Source organism: Myotis daubentonii, chromosome 12, assembly GCF_963259705.1.
Source record: "Myotis daubentonii chromosome 12, mMyoDau2.1, whole genome shotgun sequence".
Classification (NCBI taxonomy): Eukaryota; Metazoa; Chordata; class Mammalia; order Chiroptera; family Vespertilionidae; genus Myotis; species Myotis daubentonii.
In genome coordinates this window covers 22617490-22632280 of record NC_081851.1, presented here as the reverse complement: position 1 = coordinate 22632280, position 14791 = coordinate 22617490, and the positions used below count along the sequence as shown (strand labels likewise).

General features: G+C 45.6%; 1 long non-coding RNA gene across 1 annotated transcript in view; it reads right to left on the bottom strand.

Moving 5' to 3' along the window:
- Nucleotides 1–14791, bottom strand: part of LOC132213091 (uncharacterized) — a 58225-nt gene that overhangs the window by 22009 nt on the left and 21425 nt on the right. Inside the window, exon 4 of the long non-coding RNA XR_009447891.1 lies at nucleotides 3366–3465. This is a non-coding gene — a long non-coding RNA (uncharacterized LOC132213091). The remainder of the gene's footprint in view (nucleotides 1–3365; nucleotides 3466–14791) is intronic.

The window sequence follows — 14791 nt, the reverse complement described above, 5'->3', positions numbered from 1 at the left end:
CGGTAAACCGTCTCATCTCTCTGGTGAAGTGCTTGGTCAAGACTTTTGCTCAGTTTCTTCTATCGGGTTATTAGTGACTTACGTAAAAAAGTTTAAACATTCTAGAGATGAGTCTTTTATCAGACATATGATTTACAAGTATCTTCTCCAACTGTGGCTTACCTTTCCACTCTCTTAATGGTGTCTTTTGATGAACAGAAGTTTTTAGTTTTAATGAAGTCCTATTTATCGATCTTTTCCTGTGGGCTTAGTGCTGGAGTTGAGAACATTTTTTTCATGTCCAAGCATGCAGTCATTCTCTTATGCTATCATTTGGAAGTTTTGTTAATTTAGCTTTCACATGTATATCCCCTATCTACCCGATTTGATTTTTGTGTCTGGCATGAGGTAGTGCCGGGATTTGTTTTTATATGTGAATGTCCAATTGACTCAGCAGAGTTTAGGAAAAAAACATGCATCCTAGCCTCACCGCACGGCAGTGTCCTCACCACAGACCTAGCCTCTCTCTTCTGTTCCATGGGTCACTTTGTCTGGCTTATGCAAATCTCACTCTGCCTTGTTCGCTAAAGCTTCAGAATTAGTCTTGACACATGTTCTTACTCAAGATTGATTTGGTCCTTAAATTTTCCAAATAAATTATAAAATAAAGTTTATTTTAAAAATAAAGTAAAATTCTACTGTAATTTGTATTAAAATTGCACTGGTTCTATAGATCAGTTTGGAGAGATTTTCTCTCAACACTATCACAGTTTTCAATTAAATTTCATTGGATTTATTTCTCTGTATTTTTTATAGACTTTTTAGAGCAGATATAGGTTTACAGCAAAGTTGAGGGGAAGGAACAGAGATTTCCCTTATCCTCCCTGCCCCCACACATGCACAGCCTTCTCTGTGATCATCATTCACCACCAAAGAGATGCATTGGTTACAACTTATGAACCTACACTGACACGGGTGTCCCAACTATCACCCAAAGTCCGTGGTTACATTAGGGTTCACTGTTGGTGTGTCCATTCTATGGGTTTGGACAATGTATAACGACATGTAGCCACCAATATAGTATCATAGAGTGTTTTCACTATGCTGACAATCTTCTCTGCCCCTCTTATTTCCTGCATTTTTTATGCTGTTATTCATGGTGTCATTTAAATTTTTTTCAATTATTTGTCACTATTAGTTCTTGTAAGTTGATTAACAACCCTTCTCCAGTGTGGTTAATGCCACTAATTTGTTATTCAAAGTCCTCATTCACTTTAGAGAATTTTTTCAGTCTATTTTTTCTCTGTTATTCAGAATCTGTGGTTTCTATTGTTCTTTCCTTAATTTCATTGATTCTATCTTTGGTCATATGCATTTACTATTGAGCTCATCCAGTAAGGTTGTTTTCTGTTATTGTATTTTTCAGTTTTATAACTTCCACTTGATTTTTTTTCTTACAACTTTTTTCTTTCCTGAGATTTTTCTACATTTTCATTTGTTTCAGGAGAATTTGAATTGCTTTCTGATCCATTTTTGTGATGGCTGTTTTAAAGTCTTTTTCAGATACTTCCATATCTTGGGTTGGTGTCAGCTGGTTATTTTTTTCACATTTATTTTCCTGGTTCTTGGTATAATGTATACATTTTGGGTTTTTGTTAATCCTCACCTGATGATATTTTTTCCATTGATATTTAGAGAGAATGGAAGAGAGCAGGAAGAGAGAGAGACACATGGATCGGTCGCCTCCTGAAAGCACCTTGACCGGGGCTGGGGATCCACCTGCAACCCAGGCTGGGCTGTGGTTGTGATGTAAGCCCCTTTGTGGATGCCACCCAGTCACTCCAGGTGTCTGTCAGTGAGGGAGGAGGATCCCAAGCCCACCAGGAAGGGGCAACGAAGGAGTCTGCTTTGGCGTCCTCGGGTGCTATACTGGGCGGCAGGAAATGCCAGGCTTCATCCCCTTCTCCTGTTAGAATGGGGTAGATGACACCCCACTGCTTTGCTGTTCCTCCAGTTCTCGGGTCCCTAACTGGTTCTCCTATCTCTTCTCCTCTTTCAGAGTTTTCCTTTGGATTATCTAGCCAGGAGGGGAGATGGGAGAAACACGTTTATGCGATCTTGTCTGGATTAGAACTCATTTCAATAACTTTTTCATGAAATAATTCATTGAGTAAATCAGTGATGAGTCCATCTCCAATACAATTCATTGACCTAAATATAGGCCAAGCTATAAAAAGGCAATAAATCAGAGACTCTTAGAATTGGTAAGATCTTAGACACTAGTTCACCCTCCTTCACGAAGTACACAGCTTTTCATAGAAGTAACCAACATGGGGACAGCCCATTTCCTCCCACGGGATCACGGGAATTGCCCAGACGGCTTCCTCATTACACTCCGCGCAGGGATATTCCAAGAAAACTTTATGGATCCATTGTACAGACGTAGGGAGAAAGAGGCAGCATTTCCATTTCTGTAACTAGCATATTTCAGAACAGTACATGAACAGCCAGTGAAGATGAATGTGGATTATGGATGAAAGGAACACATGGAGAAGAGAGGAAGCAAAGGAAAAGGGCTTTTCAGACACACATTTCACCCCCTCTCCGCTCAAAACCGAGGCAGAGACCTGCTCTCCAAAGCAGGAACTAGGAGGAAACACCAGCTGAGAACCTTGGCACCCATGAGCCCAGCTGGCCCTCTGACCCTGCTCCTATTTTAAGTCCATGAGCTTTATTTTTCTGCACGTGAAAGAATGACTTCAGTCCAGACGGAGCCCTTATAGAAGTGACGAGTTATTTTAGACCTGTGCACGTGGTGGCCTCGCCTAATCTCTGATCCTTCGAGGAAATGGAAGGATGATTGTCTGATTAGCATCTGCCTGGTGTCCTAGCAGAGGGAACCTGATTTCTCAGACAGCTTGCTAATTTGGAGCCAGTTGGCACTGCCAAGGGTGATTTCTGGCTGCTCTACTGCCTGTCACACCAGATTATACCCACTTTACCAGTGGAAGTATGCCGTGCCAACCCAGTCCTGCCCTCACTAACTTTCTTTCTCTGGAAAGCATGAGAACACAGCCAGATCCTGGGAGTCCAAATCTAGTCTTTCGCTTACAAGCTGTGTCTTTGGACACATTATTTTTGGGACCTTATTTCCCAATCAACATAAATGAGATTAACAGCTCATAGCTATAAGGATTAAGCAAATGGTTGTAGGTAAAAATGAAGCCAGGGTCCTGGAAGTGGGAGGTGCTCAATAAATTGTAGTTGTTGTTGTTATTATTATTATTATCATTATCATCAGCATCAGCAGAGTGCTCCAAGCACTTTTATGTGCTGTTTCATATGGTCTTAACAAGAATCTTATGAGACAGGGTTACTGTCCCCACCTTATAAATGAAAGCAGTGAGGCTCAGAATGTTTGGTGAGTTGATAAGTCCCAGGAGAAGTCCCAGGAGAATTCTGGTCTCTTGGCTCCAGAGGTGGTGCCTGGGGGCAGCGCAGCAGATAGCACATTATCACGGAAGACAGCGGCAACAAGGACCCGCAACAGCACAGTACTTGTCATTTAACACTCACAACAACTACAGACTCTGGGTTATGTCATTGACCCCATTTCAGATGAGGGAACCAAACTTCAGAAAGACCAGGGAGGGTCCCCGGGGGCACACAGATGGGAATGGTGGAATTGGGGTGTCCACCTGGTCTACCATGCCCAAGCTGCACCCTCAGCCCCTGTGCTGCTGTTGATTGAAGCAACCCCCTAAGAAAACTGCACGTACTTGCCTGTCAGTGCAGCCATGGAAGTAAGACAACGTGTTTTTCATAGATTCTTTGAGAATGTCTATGTAAACAAGCATGTTGTCTGCAATGAAAGGTATTCTTGTTTCTTCGTTTCCAACCTGTATGGTTTTCATTTATTTCCCCTGCCTTAGTAAAGTGGCTAGAACTTCCAGTACTGTGTTAACAAAGAGTGGTGAGAGTAGACATCCTTTCTTGTTCCAGAACTTGGAGCTAATTGGCATTGTCTTCCACCATTAAAGATAATGCTTGATGTAGGGCTTAGCAGAGGGTCTTTAAGAGGCTGAGGAATGTCCCCTCTATTCCTAGTGTCCTGAGAGTATTTTTCCCCATCATTAATGGGTGTTTAATTTTGTCAAATTATTTTCTGCATCAACTGATATGATCATATGATAATTTTCTTTACTGTAGACATGGTAGATTATATTGATTGATTTTCAAATATTAAATCAGTCTTGACTACTTGGCATACATTATTCTTGGTGGTGCTGTCTTTTTTTATACATTGTTGGATTTGATTAGTTAAATTTGGTTGATGAGTTCTGCATCTAGGTTCATGAGCGATACTGGTCTGTAGCTTTTTATTTCTTTTTGTACGGTCTTTGGTTGGTTTTGGTACCAGAGTAATGATGGCCTCATAAAAAGAGAGAGAGTGTGTGACACTGATTTTTAAAAAAATACATTTTATTGATTTTTTACAGAAAGGAAGGAAGAGGGATAAAGAGTTAGAAACATCGATGAGAGAGAAACATGGATCAGCTGCCTCCTGCACACTCCCCACTGGGGATGTGCCCGCAACCAAGGTACATGCCCTTGACCGGAATCGAACCTGGGACCCTTGAGTCCACAGGCCGATGCTCTATCCACTGAGCCAAAGCGGTTAGGGCTGACATTGATTTATTATTGCACTTATTTATGCATTCATTGATTTCTTCTTGTATGTACCCTGATTGGGAATTAAACCCCCAACCTTGGGGCATTGGGACAACTTTCTGACCAATTGAGCTACTGGAAGGGCTGTTTGTAGGATTTTCTTATTTTCTTTTCAATGTGTATCTCCTGTTTTATTTCTGATATTGGTGATTTGTGTCTCTCTTTTTATCTTTACTAATATTGCTAGAGGTTATTAATGATGCTTCTATTTCCATTATTTTTTCTATTGTTTCCCGGCTTCCAATTTTATTGATTTCTATTCTTTATTATTTCATTTCCTCTGTTTGCTTTTAGTTTATTTTGCTTTTCTTTTTATTTGAGATATTTCCTCTTTTCTAATGTAAGCATTAGTGCCGTAAATTTCTCTTTCAGCATTGCTTTAGCTGCATCTCACACATTTTAATACATTCATTTTCATTTTTGTAAGTTCTGCGTATTTTAGAATTTGTTTTTGTGATTGCCTATTTGACCCATGAGTTATTTATAAGTTTACTAGAGGCCCAGTGCACGAATTCATGCATGGGTGGGGTCTGGCTGGCCTGCCCCAATCTGGGCCAGTTGGGCCAGGCTGGCCAGGGGGATGGGCCTCGGGTGGTTGGCCAGCCAGCCCGACCCCCTTATCAAACTCCTGGTTGAACTTCAGGTTGAACTTCCAGTCGAGGAGACAATTTGCATATTAGCCTTTTATTATATAGGATTGTTCAGTTTTCATGTATTTGGAGATTGTCCTGTTGATCTTTTGTTTTGATTCTAATTGTATTCCATTATGGTCAGACAGCATACTCTCCATGATGTCATTTCTCTCAGATTTGTTAAGGTTTGTTTTGTGACCAAGGAGAGGGTCTATCTTGGAGGATGTTCCAAGGGCCCTCTAAAAGAATGCAGATCCTGCTGTTGTCAGACAGAGCGTTCTGTAAATGTTAATTACATCTTTTCAGTTGTGGTGTTGAGCTCTTCTCTATTTCTCTTTAGTAGTCCTAGAAGTCCTAGTCAGTGAGGGTGAGAATTTAAGCTCCCAATTATAGTAGTGGATTTATCTAATTCCTTTTTCTGCTTAGTTTTTGCTTCATATGTTGTGAAATGTTGCTTTGTTCATAGGATAGCTCTTTTTAATGGATTAATCCTTTTTGTCATTATGTAATTCCCCTCTTTGCCCATAGTAATGTTCTTGTTTCGAATTCTATATTGTCTGATATTAGCATAGCCACTCATGTTTCTTTTTTATTCTTTTGCTTTTAGTCTACTTGTGTCATTGAATTTGAAGTGAGTTTGGGGTCATGCTTTTATTTATTTATTTACTTATTTATGTTTGTAAAAATATATTTTTATTGATTTCAGAGAGGAAAGGGAGAGAGAGATAGAAACATCAATAATGAGAAAGAATCATTGGTGGGCTGCCTCCTGCACGCCCCACACTGGGGATGGAGCCCACACTAGGCATATGCCCTGACAGGGAATCTAACCATTGCCTCCTGGTTCATAGGTTGACGCTCAACCACTGAGCCATGCCAGCCAGGCTGGGATCATGTTTTTAAACCACTCTGCCAATCTCTATCTTTTATTTGGTGTATTTAGACCATTTACTCTTAAGGTGATTATGGATTTATTAGGGCTAAGTCTGACATTTTATCAATTGTTTTCTGTTTGTTATTCTTCTGTTTCTTTTTTATTGATTTCCTGTGGGTGACTTGAACATTTTTTAGAGTTCCATTTTGATTTAATTGTTTTTCAGTATATCACTTTGTACTGTTTGTTAATAATTATTATATTTGGAGAGCCTGTTGCTAGGCAATCTTTGGGAGTGGGAAAGAAACTGGTGGGCCTGGGCCTCCTTAGGCCACTGGGTAGAGACCAAGGAGACACAGGGCTTCACTGCTGCTGTGGCTGTGGGTGCATCAGATGGGCCACTGGTATGTCAGTTTGGACCAGGAGCCAGAACTGCCCCTGGCTTTGCTGCTGTCAGTGGGGTGGATGCTCTGGGTTGTAAAGTGGGGACTGGAACTTCTGTCTCTGTTGGGTTTCCCCTTCCCCAGACTTTGGCAGAGGGAGCTGGATAATCTTGAGATGTTTTGTTTGTGCCTTTTGGTGCTTCCAGGTTGCAATCTTCTCCTGAGCCTCAGTCAGGTACATGGGAGATTCAAAAAAACTGAAAATTCAACAAATTGTTGTTTCTCAAGTTTGAGGTTTCTTGCCAGTCCCCCTTCTTTCCCCCAACCATCAGAGTTCTTTTGTCAATACCCTGGCAAACAATTGATTGCCAGGGTATTGAGTTGTATCTACAGAAATGGGATAGGGAAAGGTGAGTGTGCAGCACCTAGTTCCAGAACCCGAGGCCAGGACCAACTACTTTTTAAACGTTTCAGACATAGTTTTGCTGCCAGTGGAAATAGGGCCTTTTCACAGAGTCGCAAAGAAAGCACTCCAGGGACCCACGAACAGGAGGATAAGGCTTAGTGGTAAGATTTGTTGGGGTTGAAGGGAAGGCTGCCCCCAGGTTCCCACCGTCTCATCTCTGTCTGTCCGTCTGTGGAAAAAGCCTTGTCTCCACCAAGCCTAGAGCAAAGGCCAGTGTCTACCACTCGGTGCCATCTGTTCAGTCCCCATCAAAGCTTGGTCCAGGTCAGCCTCTACCAACATGCCCTAGCTTAGATGCACTGCACTTTGGCGGGCGCTGTGTGCTGTTCCCAGGCTTGTGCTTGGAGCCTGCACTTGGAGTCCACGTAGCTGCTAGGGCTGCACGGCTGCTCTGGAGAGAACACGCAAAAGAACAGGGTGAGTGGGTGTTACCAAGGAAGAAAGCATGAGAAAGACAGAGCGCTCGCCTTTGTTAGGCTGATTACATCATCTCGGACCTGGGAAGGACCAGGTACTTTTTATAACCAATCAACTTCCTGACTCTTCCAAGGCTGGCTCTGGTTCCTCCCCCTAACCAACCCTTTCCCCATATCGTCTGGGGTTCTGTATCCCTAATGCGATCTGATCCTTTCCACAGGCCAGACGGACGGACGGGCCTTTATGGTTGTCGTCTTGGCTCCCACTTCACATGCCTGAGTGGAAGCACCTCCCCCTGAACCATCTTGGCTTCTACGGGGCATGCGCCCAACAGAGGAATTTCCCCTTTATGGTTTTATTCCTTTCTTGGCATGACCCCTGGACCCCCCTGCAGCGGTCCCCTGGGGAGTGTGTGAAGTTGTAGCCTCTTAGTGAAGCAGGCTTATTGTCCTTTCAGCTCCCTACTTTATTATGCTTAATGGTGTCTGATTCTCTTTCTCCCTTTCTTCATTACTATCTAGCTACCTATGCTAACAGTTTCTTTCCTGGTTGATTTTCCAGAAAGCAGAAGAAAATACTGTCATTGGTGCTTCCAATGATCAAAACCCCACCCTCCGCTTTCTTGGAAGAAATCAACCGTAGTCACAATTATTCAAGACTGTAGTCACAATTCTCTGTGCCCGGTCTGTGTTTCATTAAGAGGATATTGGATTTCTTCTGAAAACACAAGCAGGTTATCACTTCTTTCTTGTAGCAAAAGTTAATTAGCAACGTAAATACTGGTTTCTTTGAGCTCTTCCCATCCCTCACCCAGGGTCTGGAATGATGAGGACTGCATTTATCTAGAAGTAGAGGACCTACCATGGGCGTTCCGGAGCTTCCTTGTTTGCAGATGTGTAGCTGCACTCAAGACCTCCCCTCTCTCTGTTTTACTTGTTTCTCACCTTGGGCCTTTGCCCAGCAATACAGGATGGGCTTTTGGTGGCCCAATGACATGTGGGAAAGTTAAAACTTGCAACTCGTGTTTTAAATTTACCAGCAAAGATACAAGAGGCAGAACACTGTGCCAACTGATAGAACCCGGAGCCTCCTTAAAAATAATACTGCCTCCTATAGCCGTTCCCTCCCCATAAAGATATCCTCTGGTTTCTCTTATGAACCAGAGAGCGGAGAGGAAAAAACACCCAATGGCTTGAACGTCTTTTACCTTAAAGACATCGTTTAGGAAAAAGTAGATTGGATTTAACGTGATTTATGTCACTCTTTTTTTCGGTGCCGTATATTACCTTTTCCCAAGATTTTGAAAATTCCTATAAAATGAATGTATGAAATATTAATGTACATAGCAAGAACTTTTCATTTACATGATTTTAGGCTTAGAAGAGTACAGCGATTCATATAATGTGGTAAATTACAGGAAATGGAATATTTATAACCTGATGATGAAATTGAACATTCACATGTGAAGTAACATGTTCAAGTATATATTTTTTCTGAAGTCCCTTTATTTACACGGGTTCTATTTTAAAAGTCTTTTTTTTTTCTCAAAACATATACCATCTTTGGGAACTCCATGAAGAGTTTATTGTCTGAGTTCAAGGCTAGAAAGCAGCCAATAAATTAACATGTCATATTTGATATGGGCACTGTTCACTCCAAATTTTCAAAAGACCGAGAGAAATCATGTACAGACCACCAACTAGCCTATTAAAACTGCTTTTAAAATTATTTTAAAATTCTGTGTTGAAGCACACTTAATTTTTTTTTAATTTCTGAAAATGGGACAATTTGAGTGATTTTAATTTACAACATAAATGGAAGACACCCAAAGTCAGCTAAAAACCTCAGCAGAAAATGCAATTATAAACGTTTACACAAAACTTCAATTTCCCATAGACTTGTGTGAAATGAGCAGAGCTGAGAACATATTCTGAGAACAAATTCTATCAGTCTCTTAAAATATTTGTCCTCTTCACTGGTAAGACAGCAGAGGAGGAAAAAAGTAACAGCCTTTGCCTACCTTCAACAAACCTGTGAAAAAACCACGGAACAAAACAATACTAAACCCATGGACTCACAAAGACAACAGCTTTTCCCTAGTTTCTTTGAAGTGAGCCTCCTTTTATTTTTTATTTTTGGAAACCTACAAATGAAGGCTTCCTTGGAAACAGATGAATTTTGTAGTTTCCAGACCCAGAAGATAAACAAAGCATTTCTCTTTCCTCCCTGCCCCCACCCACTAAATAACCTCAGGCCACTGTCTGGGCTCCCTCTCCTCCCCAGTTTGGAGCAGGGTGGGGGGTGGGGGGAACGGGGCTGAGGCCTGAGGGTTAGGAAGGCCGATGAGGCCAGAGTGGGGGAGGGGGTGAAGGGGGGTCAGAGGGGAGGGTTGTTAACTGCAGAGGCGGCAGGTAGAGAATTTCACACGCATGCCCGCACACACAAAATGTCCAGTGGAACCAGGCGAGAGAACTGTTAAAAAAGAAAGAAAGAAAAGTACTGCTTCATCAGCTAAAAAGCAGCCGTGTTCTTTCCTGGTTTGATGTCAGCTCGAAGTGCTGGCTTGGAATTGCCCGCAGCACTGTTGGGCCCCTGCCCACGCAGCAGGCAGACAGCTTTCCCTGCCAGCAACTGGCTTTTAATAAAACAGGCTGCTGTCCCCTGCTACGGCCACGGAGGACGCTCTTGAAAATAGGTCTCAATCCACAGGCACTCCCTCCCCCAAAGCAGCAGTGGTCTGTTCCTGACGGGGGACCCGCCACTGGCCTTGCTGAGTGAGTGTTCGCTGGCAGCCACCCAGTCCCTGGAGCTGCTTTGGCTGGGTTCTCGCCATCCGTGAGGTGAGCAGTTTCTCTGAGGGCTCCGACCTTGACAGTCCACCAGGATGGATTTTGGAAGAAGGAGCTGGCTTTTGCGGGCAGGATGAAGATATTCCGTCCCCAGCTTCCCACAGCGGGCTCTCAGGAGTCACGCCAGGTCTGGATTTGGACCCGACTTCCTTCTTCAGTGTGATGAGTTTAGCATTTGGGGGAGGTTCCCCCAACTCTTTGTCGTCTCCCCACGTGGATTCCACTTGGGAAAGCAGTTTCTGAAGTTTTCCAACCGCAATCTAATAAAAAGTGTGAAGCCCAGGGGAGATCCCAGGGTGCCCTCCAGGCCAGTCCCGCCTGACTACCCAGGATGCCTTTCCTGGGCGCCACACCACCTCTTGCCTCGAGGCATCAGCATGATTTTGAAAGTCCCCCAGGAGTGTTACCCTGGTCCCCAGGCACCAGTCTGCTCCTCTTTAGGCCCTGCTGTCATGTACACAGGTGGGTGAGCACAGAATCAGCACCAGGATGGAGGCATGCCTGCCATCAGCAGGTGGCCTTTGATGAACTCCAGCCGGAAGGGGAAGTGACTGCCATTGGTAGGAAAGGCATGGCAACTTAGATTCTATCCCCAAATCTGCCCTGTCTTTCTGAATAGCTTTAGACAACTTGATGGGTGTGTGACATAGTTTCATCATTTGTAAAATGTGGAGCACGGGCGAGTAGTCATCAGCACCGCTGCTGTTGACTCCCAGACCACATCCATGCAGACATTGCAAATCCCTCACAGCACCTCTCCTCGCGCCCAGATGGGAAGCCCAGCCAGCCACAACCAATCGATCAGAGATGGCACCGAGCAAAGACCTATGATGGTTTCTAAGTTTTCTTCCAGGTGTGATGAGTCTAAACCCAATATATTTCTCTTTGCTTTGAAGTTCTGGGGAGGAAATGGTGTTACAGGTGGTGCTTTCATTCCTTCTTTCACTTGAAATTTGTGACTTTGGAAGAGAAAGGAGGAGGGAAGTATACAGAGGGAACATCTGGGCGTGTGGATGGTGTCAGAGTGGAGAGTTGTGTCTCCTGGACCACAGCCCGGATCCATCCCAGCACTGCGGGGTCCTGGCAGAAGGAGTATGTACTAACCAAATCCAAGAGGAACATGCTGCAGGAGGCTTGCCAGTGTGACCAGAAAGGGTTTCGATGGAAACTTCAGAGGGAGAAAGCAAAAAGCCCAAGTAAATCTATAAAAGCCGGGCAGCTGCAGCACTGCACAAGGATATCAGCCAGCTCTGGACAGCAAAAGAAATGACTCCTGCTGACTCAGGCAAAAGGGGAGGGCGTGCATTGGACGCTGCAGAGATGCTCATGGAGCCCACGGGAGAGCTGGGCTCTGAGCTGGAGAAGCAGGCTCAGCCCCAGACAGGAGTTCTTGGACTGTCAGGTGCCTCTGTGGGGAAAGAAAGGGCTGCCCCGCTGCTTCCGAGGCTGCTGCGCTCAGCTCAGCTGGGGACTGCTCTGGGCAGGGGACGAGGCGTTGTGGACAACAGAGCGCCTTTCCATTTCCATGCAGGGGCACAGAGGGAAGGGGAATGGATTCCCATTCCATGGAGACTGCACCATGACAGAAGCCAGGCCACAAGGGGCCATGGAGTTGCAAAAAGGAAGGGGCCGTGCATTCTAGGTCACAAAAAATAGAGTTCCCAGCACCCAAGTGTCACCCCACAACCACAGTGAGTGACCAGACTTGCACTAGGACAGGCCAAGTGTCCATCTCGCAGAAATAGAAGCAAGCATCCAATTCAGTCCAGCAGGCCTGCTGGGCAGAGTGGAAGGGTGCTGCAAGGTCTGTCACCAGGTGTGGAAGCTCATCTAGGAGGCTGGGAGGGTCAAGGGTAAATGCCGACAGTTACCTACCCACCCTCAGCACAAGAAGGTGCCTAGCCATGTCAGACAAGAGTCACGGCTAGGAATGTCAGATCCACACTGGGCGGTGGGGGGGGGGGGGGTGGGGGGGGGTAAGTCTGTCTTACTGCTAAGAGCTGCATTTATGGGTCCGCTGCAGAGTGGAGGACATGCTCAGGAGTGTCAGCGATGTCATCCCGGCCAGGAAGGCTCGAAAGCACTTCCCTTGAGGAAAGAAAATCTCCCAAGTTCAGAGTGGGGCTCCCCCTCATCTGGGCCCGGCGCCAGTTCCCAGAGATAGGAGCCAAGTCCATACTGAGGCCATAAGAGCCAAGTCCATGCTGAGGCCGGCCTCCTTACCATGGTTCTGCCCGGCTGGGGGCTGAGGGTACGGCTGGGTGCTGCCACCACCATCTCCCTTCCACGCAGAGCAGCAGTGGAGCCAGGGGAGACCTGAGTCCCGGTGACCTTGACAGAGTTCTGAGCCTTTTGCTTGGCGGCCAGCCCTTGGGGAAAATTCTCTGAGCCAATAGATTCTCTTTTTGTGTTTAAACCAGTTTGAGTTGAGTTTCCATCACTTGTAACCAGAAATGGTTCCAATAACAGGTAGATAATAATACTGATATCAATAATAACTACACACTATTTCCTTGATAACAACTCCAGGAAATAAATGCTGCTACCAGGCTCAGTATGACAAGAAGAACCTGAGGCCAGAAAGATTGGGCACCATCTCCTGATGTTCACCCGAAGGACTGGGGCCCACGGGCACACAGATCCTGAGTGAGAGAAGTGATGGGGGAAGCCCCAATTCTGTTTGTCTAATGGTGACTAAGCCCAGTGAAGGACAAAGAGAGAAAACACCTAGGAACAAACCAATGTGGCCACAAAGGGTGGACACTGGTGCGCTCAGGTCCACCTGATAATAAATCATGATACATTTATAAGATGAAATATCACACAGACATTAAGCACGTGTAGATTATTTCCTAATGAAAACCACTGTAGAGATCATGATCCCAATAGTAAAGGGAAATACACACTTATACAGAAAAAAAGGTGAACATTTTGTTTTTTTCTTCCTAGTGGTTATCTCTAGGTGATGAGACAATTAAAAAAAAAGCCATTAGGACAAAACACATGCAAAAGATGATACTGAGACTTAACCAAGTGAAATGGAGACAATACCCTGTATGGTGTCCTGAGCGTGTGACCTGCCCGGCACGCTCCGGTGCTGGAACCTCGGATTACACGCCACAGTTGGCGAAGGTGATGATGTGTGTCCTGGGAGAGATAAGGTTTGTGGGGCTGTGGCATCTGTCTGCACACATTCGATGGATGTCACATCAGGGCGTGCCCCGATCTTTGTCCTCTGGAACAGCACGTCGCCTGTCGCTCAGTGACACACCTTATAGGGAAGAAGACTAAGACTCTTATGTCCAAAGGAACTTGGGGCCACACTCTGGCCCTTGGGGGAGACCCTCCCAGCTGCTGGTGGGCATCTTGGCTCCAGTGACAGGCATTGACCCCCCTCTTCTGGGGGTTCCACGGAGAGGTCTCTGGCTCTGCATGGGGTCTGGATTTGATAACTTTCTCTCTCTCTCTCTCTCTCTCTCTCTCTCTCTCTCTCTCTCTCAAACCTATAAAGTGATTAATTCTGGGACAAAGTGGAGGAGCCAGTGTGACCATCAACAGGCCCAGGGTTCGGAAGGGGGTTAACACCGTCCTCGGGGTGCTCTAACGCACACAGGAAAAGGAACCCCGGTTTATCTGAGCCCTTCCACCTGCTCTGTGCCACCTGGAGCAGAGACAAATGGACTCAGAGCTGCTCAGTGGGTTTAAATGCCTCCTCAGGGGACAGCTCTGTGAAAGCTGGTTCAGAAGAGAAGGTAGTCCAGCAATACAGGTCAGATCTGCGTGGAGGGTGTGTTTGCAAGTGGGAGCTGATTTGTCATCGAGGAGGATAGCGACAGCCAGTGTGCCCGTGAGGGAAATACTGTGGCCGTCCGCTACCCGGGCCTCTGAGGGGACAGGCTGTGAGCGGAGCTGCTGGCACGGGAACCCCCCAGGAAGGGCCACCTGTAGCGGAGCCCCTGGGGCACTGAAGGAGACCTGGAGGCAGAGCAGAGGTGGGCGACTGAGACACAGCCCTGTCAGTGTCCTGGATTTGGCCAGCCCAGGTGTTGACCGGGAATGTCTTTCTGAGCTTCTCCCGCTCAGGGCCCAAATGTTGCACTTCTTCCTCCTCGCCCTCAAACCACTGGGCTGCTGCAGGGGCGGTGATGGTGGGAGGCTGACAATGGGATGGGATGGGAAGCTAACAGGAGGGGTGTATTTTTAAAGTGAGGAGCGATTTTTCTACATTTAAAACCATAGATAAAAGGAAGCCTTTGGGGATGCTACCCGGTCTGAGCTGAGCTATGCATATGTGTGGCTTATTTAAAAGCATTTCTCCTCCTCTGAGTGGAAACCCCAGAGAAGGCCATGTGCCAACCAGGCCTCGGGGAGGGGACCAAGGTGGCATTTCACATCAGTGGGGAGAGAGGGTCACTCAGGAAATAGTATTGGGACAATAGGCAGGGCAGCATCTAGGAAAA